The sequence below is a fragment of the Papilio machaon genome, chromosome 27, assembly GCF_912999745.1.
Source record: "Papilio machaon chromosome 27, ilPapMach1.1, whole genome shotgun sequence".
Classification (NCBI taxonomy): Eukaryota; Metazoa; Arthropoda; class Insecta; order Lepidoptera; family Papilionidae; genus Papilio; species Papilio machaon.
The window spans coordinates 3,942,953-3,955,070 of record NC_060012.1 but is presented as its reverse complement, the minus strand read 5'-3'; the positions used below and the strand labels follow the sequence as shown (position 1 = coordinate 3,955,070).

General features: G+C 31.4%; 1 protein-coding gene across 1 annotated transcript in view; it reads left to right on the top strand.

The window, feature by feature from the left end:
• Nucleotides 1-7,896: 7,896 nt before the first annotated feature.
• Nucleotides 7,897-12,118, top strand: part of LOC106712205 (homeotic protein ocelliless) — a 47,725-nt gene continuing 43,503 nt past the window's right edge. The window contains exon 1 of the mRNA XM_014504694.2: nt 7,897-8,308. The gene's annotated coding sequence lies outside the window, so the exon portion shown is untranslated. The remainder of the gene's footprint in view (nt 8,309-12,118) is intronic.

The following is a 12,118-nucleotide window of genomic DNA, read 5'->3' as shown; positions in this document are numbered from 1 at the left end:
AAATTGATTCGCTCGCTACAGTGTTTTTTTTTTTACCTTTTATGCACTATTAACTTCAGAGTCTCTAAAAATAAATATTTTGTTATAAATTGAAAATTGTAATAATAATCAAAAACCTTTTGTTCCTCAGATAATTTACTAACTTAATTATTACTTGTAATACGATTTACCAGATTTAAGTAAAAAAAAAACAAGAACTAAAAAATGTTCAAATATCTTTAAGTCAATTTAAAAAAATAATGATGAGCCCATAGCCCAGGGATGGCAACCCAATGGCACGAAACACAATATGTAATTAGGAAACGTCAGTGATTACAAAATTCATCCGAAAAGTGAAGTAGATATCATACGAGGAGCTAACGCTGATCCCTACACTACGTAATGTTCACAATAATCACAGATAAATATTTGTCTATGACGTCATTAAATAATTTTTATAAAAATGGCACATTCATATGTACGAGTAGCTTAGGAGTTAACGCTTTCGTGCAAGTTGAATCCAAACAGCACCAAAGCGTAGAAAGTATTTTTATAGTCACAAAATAATTGAAAAAGTCATGTTATCTCTCTAAATAATTATACTAACCATTGGTTTCTGAGACAAAAATCTCTATATAAAACATGTCGTTATCTCTGTCATTATTTTTGACAAAACAGAGATAATAATATGTTTATGTACCTACTCATGTTTCAGTACAAGAACTCGCGGGAATACATCTATCTACATATATATATAAGAAAGTCGTATTAGTTACACTATTTATAACTCAAGAACGGCTGAATCGATTTGACTGAAAATTGGTGGGCAGGTAGCTTAGAACCAGGAAACGGACATAGGATAATTTTTACCCCGTTTTCTATTTTTTATTCCGCGCGGACGGAGTCGCGGGTAAAAGCTAGTTTGATATAACAAGTCTTTAATAAAATAACTTCATATAAATTATCTAACGTTATAATCAACAGATTTTGATTTGATTTGATTTTTATAGTTCACAATATTCCTAGTCAAATTATAAACTAACGAAGCTCAGTGTTGGTTCGTTACATGTTTCTTTATCGATGTTAGGTATGGTATTATAATTAATAATACAGCATAGTTAAAAAAATAACACAATATTCTGTTAGTTTTAAATGTAAATGCTACGTAGTTGAACAATTAGATAGATAGCGATCAAAATTATGCACAGACTAAAACTAAATATATCAACAAGGCAGTTTAAACCGGTGGGCATAAATCAAACTAAATTATGACAGCTCACTAGCCCCTGTCAACGTCAAAAAATGTCACAAGATCCTCTTTGTACTGTAGCTGTCATGTCATTTTCTATGACTAAGTAGGTTTTAAGTATTTACCACCGGGGAGTGTGATGAATATTCTTAGTGTGCCTACGCCCCGGTGCCCGGTGAAATGAGGGAAACAGTGGGGTTTTAGTTGGTATGTTCCCGCCTATCGGGAGAGAGTCCAACATAACCACCGTGCCTTTCCCCTCTTAGAACACGATGGTATGCGTAACGCATTAAAAAAAGGGTTTTAAGTATTTATATTATGACAGAACCAACAGCGATAGCAGCGCCTCTCACAGGTTCAGATGTCCCTGTTTGACAATACTTACAAATTGTTAAAATCTGACGTAAAAAATAAGTTAATCCCCAACTAACTAGTTCTGTTATAATTAATTATAGTCTAATGTAAAAATCTCAAATTACAGGAAATTTGATTTGACGTTTGACAGCAAAATTATGTTTACTAATAATTAATATTCCTTCTGTAAATTTGATTAAACAGAACTCTTCAAATTATATTCATAGGTTGAAATTAATTATTCAACATGTGTGGTAAAACTAGAGGTGTGTCTAGATTACGTTTTTTTTTAAATTCTAATTATTATTAAGTATTAAATTTGCTAATTACTTTCTGGGTTGGATATGAAGTTCATGCTTTTAATTTATTCTGCTCGAATGCAAACAGTTCGAAAATAAGGACCATTTTATTTAAAAAAGAAAACGAATGTGGGCAAAGATAATTTAGTCTGCATCCACAATCCATATGCACCGTACCGGTGGAATGTCTTTGCCCGTTTAAGATTTTTTTTTCCGGCGTTCCTTTTTTAAAATATTCAAATCGAATCACCCAAATTAAGTAGCCATAAACGGAATCAGCTTCCAAATTTGAATATTTCATTCTCACACGAGCGCGCGTTTTATTGTTCGATTTTATTTGTGTGTGTTTGTATTTACGGGATACCTTTTAATGTGTGAGTGTATTAGTGATGTCAATTATTTATGGTTTATCGGTTTACTCGAATTGATTCTGTAAATATAGTACTAGTAAAAATAAAATTGATATTGCAAATAAAAAGAGATTAGCTAAAATATAACAATTTTGATTATTTTTATAACTTCATTCATGTTTTCCGTGTATCAGTTTAAAATTGATAAGCTTTATTACTTTAGTAATTTTTTTATTGATTTAGGAAATGAACGTCATAACATTATACATTTTAGTAAATGCGGCAATAATGCATAAAGCAAATGATCTGCAAACTAATAAAATATAATATGTCGAATATCAATAATTTTAAAGTCGATATCGACAAAAACATACATAGTCAATCCCTAAACCTTTTGTCGTAGCGCGCCGCGTTGATAAGGTAACATTTTAAATTAGTAGGAGAAGAGAAAAAATATTATAAAAATTTATTTTTTATTTATATTTTATCACGCGAACACAAAACGAGTAGCCGCCTGCTACCAGCACGGTACCGATATAAATTATATCATTTTTCACTGCGACAACCCGAACGGACGTAAAAAATGACGCTCCATTCAGTTCCAAGTTTGAAAGTTTCGCCGCGCTTTTTATACGTTTCCGGACGATGGGATTCCATTATTATATATCGACCGTTTAATCTCCAATATATTTTAACGCTAAAACATTTTTACATTGCGTGCTGCATACGTACAATTTGTTTCATTTTTCATATAAAAGAAGCGATGTATGCTATGTATTTAATAACAATCTAATAATTACAAACACTAGTGATGACCTCGCGTTGACTTTTTTACGATTGCCCTCAAGTTCGAACCGTACCGGATTCTATGGTCAGTAATAATATTGGAATTTATAATTGTGTCTCAGCGCCCATTAGTCAAAAAGGTCTGTGAACTTAGAAATGGGTCGAAACTTTTTTTCTATTTAAACTATTTTAGGGTAGATTGATGTGTATGACGTAATCATTATCATTTCTGACAGCGCGTAAACAAGAGGTAAGAAATTATTTTATTTGGATTACATAAGTTGCACACTTTAGTGGCTACTGTCGCTTAGGGAATCCCTAAGTGGCCACTTAATATATTCTAATTCTACTGTAGTATTAAAGTGACGAATAAACGTAATGTAATGTCATCTCATTAGGACCACACCGCTTGAAAGTGAAGTTACAATTTTAATGGAGGTGGCATATTTTTACATATAATATATTTCTATACAGTTTCTGAATTAACTGTAAGTTTTCTTTGGTAATGTCGTGTTTACTTGTCTGTAAAGTCGACAATCATCGTCATATCTTAGTCAATATACTTACATGTTATCAATTTTAACTACTGTTTTTGTGAGTGATTTTGTAAATAGATACGGTGTCTCTTTTATTATGCAGTGTTTAAATAAATTAATCATTTCTAGATCCTTGATGAATTATAAAGTCCTGAACATCCGGCGCGTTTACACACAAAGTGAACCGGCATACATATAATAAATCCATACGCGACGCCATATTGAAAAAAAAGAAAAAAGTGTGGACTGAAATATATCTGAGCTGTGTCGCGAGCCGACAGCGGTGGAGGTCTGGACACCCTTAGACACAATCATGCGTTTTAACAATAATAGAATTGAAAAAGTTATGAATGATTTTTTTAAAAATACTATTATTTTTTGGAAATTTCTTTCAAAAGATAATTTTGAAAAAAAAAAATCTAATTTTTTAATTTAAAAAGCTGAAAGCTATCATAGGCTACAACTATACAGGCAACAGCTACTAATAATATAACGCTACCTACCTTAGCTATAGGCTTAAAATCAACACATTTTTCAAAGTTGAATCTTGTTTGATCTGATGGTTGACTTTTACGACTAATGTTTAGTTAAACATAACTCTTTACTTTGATAAAAGAGACTGAGTTTTTTGATACACAACAATTAATACAACGAAATGTAAAAAAAACTTTTTGTACAAAACAAACTTGTTAATACGTGAAGAAAAACACACACACGAAGTATTAATGAAACAAAAAAAGACAACTTTATTCGATACATTTTATCATAAAAATGTCACGGCGCCAATACGTGCCAGTTCTACGTATTATCATTGGTGGCGCCATCTGAAACTAAAACAAATGAAATTAGAATTTTTCAATAATAATTACATTCGTAAACATTCGCGGGATTCACAGTACAAATAACAGATTGATGTTGCCATATATAAAATTGATTTTTTTCCTTTTTGCATGCTATGAGTTTCGGAGTAATTCGACATGTGCTTCTAAATGACGAAATGAATCGTAAAAGCTGTAGAAAAAATGTGTCTTTTTAAATATCACGAGACGAAATGCTGTCGCTTCATTTAATTTTATTGCCAAAAAGTACATATGAAACTGTTAATATTGATTAACTTCGATGCATCAAAACGACCAATTTAAAAGTTACTAGAATATAAACACGATAAATTAATTTCATTTGCCTATGATTTCTAGCTGCAACGACATCCAAGATGGCGGATAACATGTCAGTTGTAATTTTCTTAAATTATTAATTAAGACAATACGTTCTAATATAAAGCTACGTTCATACTATTCATTTGAATTACTAGATTTGAATTAGGAATAACTTATTTCAGTCGATAGAAATGAACTGTCAGGAATAATTTGTTTTAAGGTAAAAATTTAAAGATAAATCTTAGCTTTAATGGACATAACACCATGACCGTATGGTTATTAAAACCTGATTGCACTTAGCAGCAAATTGCGTCACTTTGTCTGCGCGTGTCGGCTATTTTATTTATTTAATAACAGTCGTTCCAGTGGAAGTACGACACGCGATTTCAAATAAAAGGCAGTCCGGTGTAACTTGAATCTCACGACCAACGGCTAAGTGGAAATAGAATCTTAGAAAATGTCACCAAATAGATAAGGTTTTTTGTTTTCGGAGTCGGAAAACAAACAAACCAAAAATCAAGTTATGATAAGAAATTAGTGGTAAAGCTTTAGTATCTATATTTAATATTTTACAAAGAAATACGTTTATGTATACGTAGACCTTAACAGACGCTTTCTTATTAAATATATTAAAAAAGTCGATCGTAAATAAAACGCAACAAGTTGATTGACGTCGGCATTTAATTTTTTTCTATGGTCACATTTTGTGTGAACGAATCGAGCTGTCAAAATAAAATTGATAAATTTATTGGCGCTAAAATAAGAAGCTATAAAATAGTTAATATGTAAATTGTATCGGGTGTTGAAATCAGATATATTTTTATTGATTTTCTGTAGGAAATCGTTCATGCTACGGAATGTTGATTTGCTAAAATATTAAAACCAGTTTCCCACACAAGAAAAAATAATTGTTGCTATTAATGATGTTTTAAACGAATTGAATGATGAATTAATTTTGATTGTTTAAATGATTATAAAAAGTGTGATTTAAAACAAAATGACATTACAGCTTTTTAAGGCAAAAGTTAGATGCGTATTCTGCCACCACTTTTTTTAATTAAAAATAACTGGCCATAGTTAGCTGTTTAAATTAAAATGGCACGAAGAATGAATGCGATAACAGAACACGTCAGTCAGAATACCGTTAACACGACGAGATATGATTTAAATTAATTTAACATTTCATAATTGGTTGCTAATTATTTTTCTTATTTTTAGTAATGCATAAAAGTAAATGGCTACTTTACGTATAACGTAACTTGTACACTTTGAATATCACACTTTTGTGGACTAAAATTTAATGTTTATTCACTTTATAGGTGTTTAGTTTAATAATATGTTAGTAAAGGAATAATTATTTTCAAATATCTTGGCGGCTCAAAGACATCGACGCGCTGCGCAGTGTCCTCCCCCCACATCCCCTACACCTAAAATTATGTTCTGCGCGCCGATTCGCGCGAACTTAAGAGCTGCCAAGATATCTGAAAACTACTATAGTTACTAGAATAATGTATAAACACCACGTATAATAATATATACCAACTTCATCATCATCAGTTCACTATACGTCCCCACTGTGGGGTTCGGAGCCTACCCTAACTTAGGAGTGACTACGCCATAGTCAAGCACGCTGGCCTAATGCGGGTTGACTTCACATATATCATTGAATTTCTTCTCAGATATGTTGCATCACGATGTTTTCCTTCACTATAAGAACGTCGGATAAATGTACATATGTAAATCGAAAACTCATTAGTACATGGCGGGATTCGAACCCAGGACCTGCAGAATGCAAGTCAAGTGCTTAACCCTAAAGCCACCAACGGTTTTCCATATTTACATATTCAATTCCATTCTATATATACATACTTATATTTAAAGATTTGATAAGTGACATCTTAGATAAGCTTACATAAGGGCATTCAAAGTAACGGCGATATTAAAGCCAAGCTTATCTGAAAAAGAAATGAAAGAAGTGATGTTTGACATTTCGTACAAAACAATAATTCTTAAAAGAGACTGTGCCTTTAGGTCAAAGCTGTGAATTTCTAATTATGTATACAAAAACTATAGATATAACCTTCAAATGTAAAACCTTCTTTAACCTAATCAATAACTTAACTCTTATTGTATTATCTATTATTTTAAACAAAAGCCACATAATCCCACGAAACAAAAATGTCATTAGCATATTTTAAAAAGGTCTTTCTACGATTACCGTTTTTTCGTCGCTTTTTTGTTACCTTCCAGCTACTGCTATTGTTGTTGCTTATAATGAATAAAAAAAAAAACTAATGTCATTCTTTGAATTTGACACCTCTTCATTGTAAGTATGTGAGAGTTTTGTGCACTTTCTTTCAATAAAACTTGTCATTTTTTAAATATAATGAAGTTTAAAGTGATATTGTTTAACACAAAGCTTACTATATTATTTTTCTTAAATGTCTAGTAATCTAAATTTATAAAAAAACTAGCTGTCGCCCGCAACTCCGTCCGCGTGCAGTTAAAAAAAACTTAATAGGGGTATGAAAAATAGATAGTAGCCGATTCTCAGACCTACTGAATATGAATATAAAATTTCATAACAATCGGTCGAGCCGTTTCGGAGGAGTACGGTAACTAACATTGTGACACGAGAATTTTATATATAGGTACATACGTAAAATATTATGACTAAAGTTTTAGACTAAAATAGCTTGGTGGTAAAAATTCTTGCATATGATTTACCAGTCATGGCTTAGTTTCCAAGTTTATACGAATAGGTTTCATTATATTACTTTAATACCTGAGAAACCTATGTATTACTTTCCCCGTATGAAATTAATTTTTATATCATAAAACACAAATATTACTGTTTGGTAACTAAGTAAAAATTATATTTAATTAAAAGAAATGTTAAAGATTAAACACAAGTATTTTTTTAAAGCCGTGTGGCGCCGGCACGTGCCTTTGCCCTTAACGCCCTTAAAACAAAGAGCAGCGTCAAATCATCCGTACTAAACCGGACCACCTACTTTAGCACGCCTTTGTTCCACCCACGGACAACGAGCAATTTCTTAAAAAAAAGGTAAAAGTAAATTTATATAATAAACATAGGCGGTTAGTTCATTATCTAGTTTTTTCCCTATATTTTTTTACCTGAAAAATTGTTTGAGTGCGGCGGGGTGGGGAGGCGAGGCGAGGGGCACAGACGCGCGGCAGTCTCGCCCGAGCCACGCGCGCGTTCGTGTCTATGGCCGACCCGATCGAAAAACGAAACGAACTGCAACTGTTTTGAATTCGTAAATCCATCAGAAGACAATGTGCTCATTATTATTATTATAATAATTTAAACAATACGACCTAAATATCAACGAATTAATTAAAAATTAAGACTTATTTGTGATTTGTCAATCAGCAAGGACGTAATTAGGAAATTTATAGTTTTTTTTTTAAATAAAGTTCACAGATAAGATATTAGTAACGCAATAATCGTTTTCGTGTCAAGTGATCGATTGGTACTGACGTTTGGTTAAATAGTGCAATTTTTTAAAGTTCTTTTCATCGGCTGTGTTGGGTGAACGAGGTTATAACTTTGGATTTTAACATTTTGAAAAAGGTAAGTAATCAGAAATAACCTAAAGCACTTCAAAATTTCTCAATTAAGTAAAGATTATATATATTTTTTTAATTCACTCGTACGTTTCGGCCGTCGACAAATCTAAACATCTACAATAAGACATTGAATTATTTGGCAATACTTATAGTGTTACCCACATTATAAATTTTAATAACGCAGCTTGAGGATAAACCACTGTTAGTTTAATTTACAATAAAAGTTAAAAATGATGAAATTCAAGGGATATAGGTATTTAATTATCCGCGTAGGTTTAGTTATGTAATTGAAAATTCGAAATTTTAGGCCTATTTTTTTGCATTTATTTGATACTGAATTTCTAAAAGCATATACGAAATATGTGGTTAAGTTAAAATAGGCCTAGGATAAATAAGCTGCTTATTTGATGAAATTTAATTTATTTTGTTTTCTTAACCGAATCAATGGTTAAAATACAGATGTTGAAAACTATTTTGAAAAACAAAAAACCCGTCCGAAATTTAACCCGACTACAGTGTCTTGCTAATATTATAAATACGAAAATTTAGATGGATGGATGTTTGTTTGAAGGTTTCTCCAGAACGTCTGAACGGATCTTAATGAAATTTGGCACAGATGTAAAAGAAAACATAGGTTAATTTTATTTGTTTCATATTGTTATGTTTTTAAAAGTACGAAAAACCTACTGTAGTTAATATGATATGAAACTTCAAAAAAAGTAACCGATATTTCCAAATACATCAGCTACCTTTCAGTAAAAGTCCCGTTAATATCAGTCCAGCCGTTTCAGATTAAAGGCGGATTTACAGACAGACTGAAAAAATTCAAAAAATTAGATTATAATCAACGCGGGATAAGATTTTTTTTGATATTCGGTATATACATACATTTACATTTTATTAATTGTGTATTAACTAAATACGTAATAAGTTTAAAATGAAAAACTCATTCGGCATAAGTTTACATCGAATTCCTACAATTAAAAAAAAAAAATTAGGTATATTTTAAATCACAATGCTACCATCATTCTAACAGTTTACGTCAACCGAAACATTAAAAAAAAATTAAAAAATGTTATCAAAAGAAATACTCATTTTAAAGACAAGTAGCAAAAATTAGTATTATATTTTAAGTATGCTGTAAATATATATTTTTATCAGCTGCATTCTTTATCGGCACAAGATTAAGACAATTTCGTCGGAAATATCGATAACAAAAAATTGATAATTAACAACAAAAAGACCAATTTAATGTACATAATATATTTATTTATAATACCTATGTATTCGTCAATGATTCATTTGTCTTTGTGACCAAAACTAAAAAAAAATACAGTCGAATTGATAACCTCCTTCTTTTTGAAATCGACTAAAAAAATACCCAAATTTCTCTTGAAAATCTTCGATAGCAATAATGTTTTTGTAGCGGACGGACTTTGGACGGAATTATTTCGCGTATTTTGGTAAAATATTCAAGTAGGTACCAGCGGTCGTCCGCGACTCTGTCCGCACGGAATAAAAAAAAAACAAAAAGTAGCCTATGTGTTCTTCCAGACTATGTTCTACATCTATGCTAAATTTCATCAACATCCGTTGAGCCGTTCTGGAGATACCTTCAAACAAACATACATCCATCTAAACATTCGCATCTATCTATATATATAAAAGAAAGTTGTGTTAGTTACACCATTTATAACTCAAGAACGGCTGAATCGATTTGACTGAAAATTGGTGGACAGGTAGCTTAGAACCAGGAAACGGACATAGGATAATTTTTACCCCGTTTTCTTTTTTTTTTTTTATTCCGCGCGGACGGAGTCGCGGGTAAAAGCTAGTTTATAATATTAGTAAGATAGGTATAAAAAAGACCAGTAAGCAATTTGCTTGTATAGTCGAATTCAATATAATTGAAATTGTCATTTATTGTCTATGGGTTTATTTTTTTACGTTTTGCTGTTGGTTTCTGAGAATAAAATGTCTATATTAAACATATCGTCATCCCTGTCATTATCTTTGACAAAACAGAGATAACAATATTTTTAAACTGGATTTTACTTTCAGAAATCTACGGTCAGTGTTTCTATTTGTGTTAGTTTGTATTTCTTTGTTTTTTTTATAATGAATTTTTTTTTTAATTAAAATTAATTTTCTAGAACTTGCGTTTTATCGTTATATGAAAAGTTAATCTTAATACTCTTACTAATATAAATGCGAATGTTTTTTTTTAAATACCGCGCGGAAGGAGCTACGCGCAACAACTTGTTATATAGAGGAGCATTCCGGCAACTGGTTTCTTTTTAATTTCATTTTGTAAGTTGTCGGACGGTGCAGCGTAGTGGCCAGTAACATTGTTAATTTATTATCTGTTAAACTTTAATTTGACTTCGCATCTATTATGTAAAATAAAATCCCTGTTTTTAAATATAGCAAGTAAAAATATTTTTCAATTTCATTTCTGTAACACAAAATACTACGTTTTTAATTAATAATTTTAAAAACTAAATAAAAAAAATTTTCTCTTTGCGTCGGTAAATGTGGTCCCGGGGTTATACGGCAGTACGCTTCACGCCTTTTTTGACCTTTTTCCTTTTTTACTTTCTCACATTGTTCAGTTTTTTCTTATAACTTCAAAATATATCTTCCCTGAAAATACAGTTCTTTTTATTACAGATTACCTAAAACGTCTTTAAAAAACTATGGAATCTATCATCGGTTAATTAATTGTATTGTCCAGTTAAAAGATAAAATTCATACAAATAGATCACATTCCAATTTACGTACAACCAACCCACATACATAAAAACAGCGAAAAACTGCCCTCTTATCAGTCGGGTAAAAATTTAGACGCAGTGTTAGTAATACCTACAGTGTAATAAATTTTTCATTGTATTCAAGCCACTTGAGACCCCCGGGCGCTTACCGCCTCTCCTGTCAAGTTTCGGGGGTACAAAACACCCCTAAGTTTAGAGGCGTGGCCCAAAGCGACACGCCCCTACTTGGGGTTGTAATTTACGATTTTCAAACCCCAGTATGCTTTGATATATTGTTACTTATCTTTGTTGGGTCATCTCATAGTTTTTTTTAAACTTTCCTCGATATATACTTCCTAGTATTTTCTAAATGGATAAGTAAATTGAGGTAATTTAGGTTTATTAGGTTAATTAGTACTTTAGTATTTCTCTTGAGCTTTGACTATAATTATAAAAACAAAGTCTTACTAATTATTATAAATGCGAATGTTTGGATGGATGGATGTTTGTTAGAAGATATTTCTAGGACGGCTGCATGTATCTCGTTAAAATTTGGCATAAATGTAGAACATAGTCTGGAAGAACACATAGGCTACTAATTTTTTGTTTAATTCCGCGCGGACGGAGTCGCGGACGACAGCTAATTTAAAATAATTATATTATATTTCTATACTTTATATTACACAAGCTTTTGTCTGCGGCATTGTTTGTCCGATTGAGTGTAGAAAAGTAGCCTATGTCTTCTTCCAGACTTTGCTCCACATCTATGTCAAATTTAATCGAGATCCGTTGAGCTGTTTTAGAGATACCTTGTAACAAACATCCATCCATCTAAACATTCTTAAATATAATATTACTAAGATGAATCATAAATAAAGCCTTTTTGTTTTTAAACATTTCATAATGTGTTTAAGAGGTTAAAGTATTTTTTAGAGATGGAAAATCTGCCATTGTGTTAGTAGTAATCATACCAAACGTTATAACCATGTTGAAAACGGGTTTTCACCACCGAAACATCTGAAACATGTTATCTCACATATTTTAAAGAAAACTACAGAGACGTC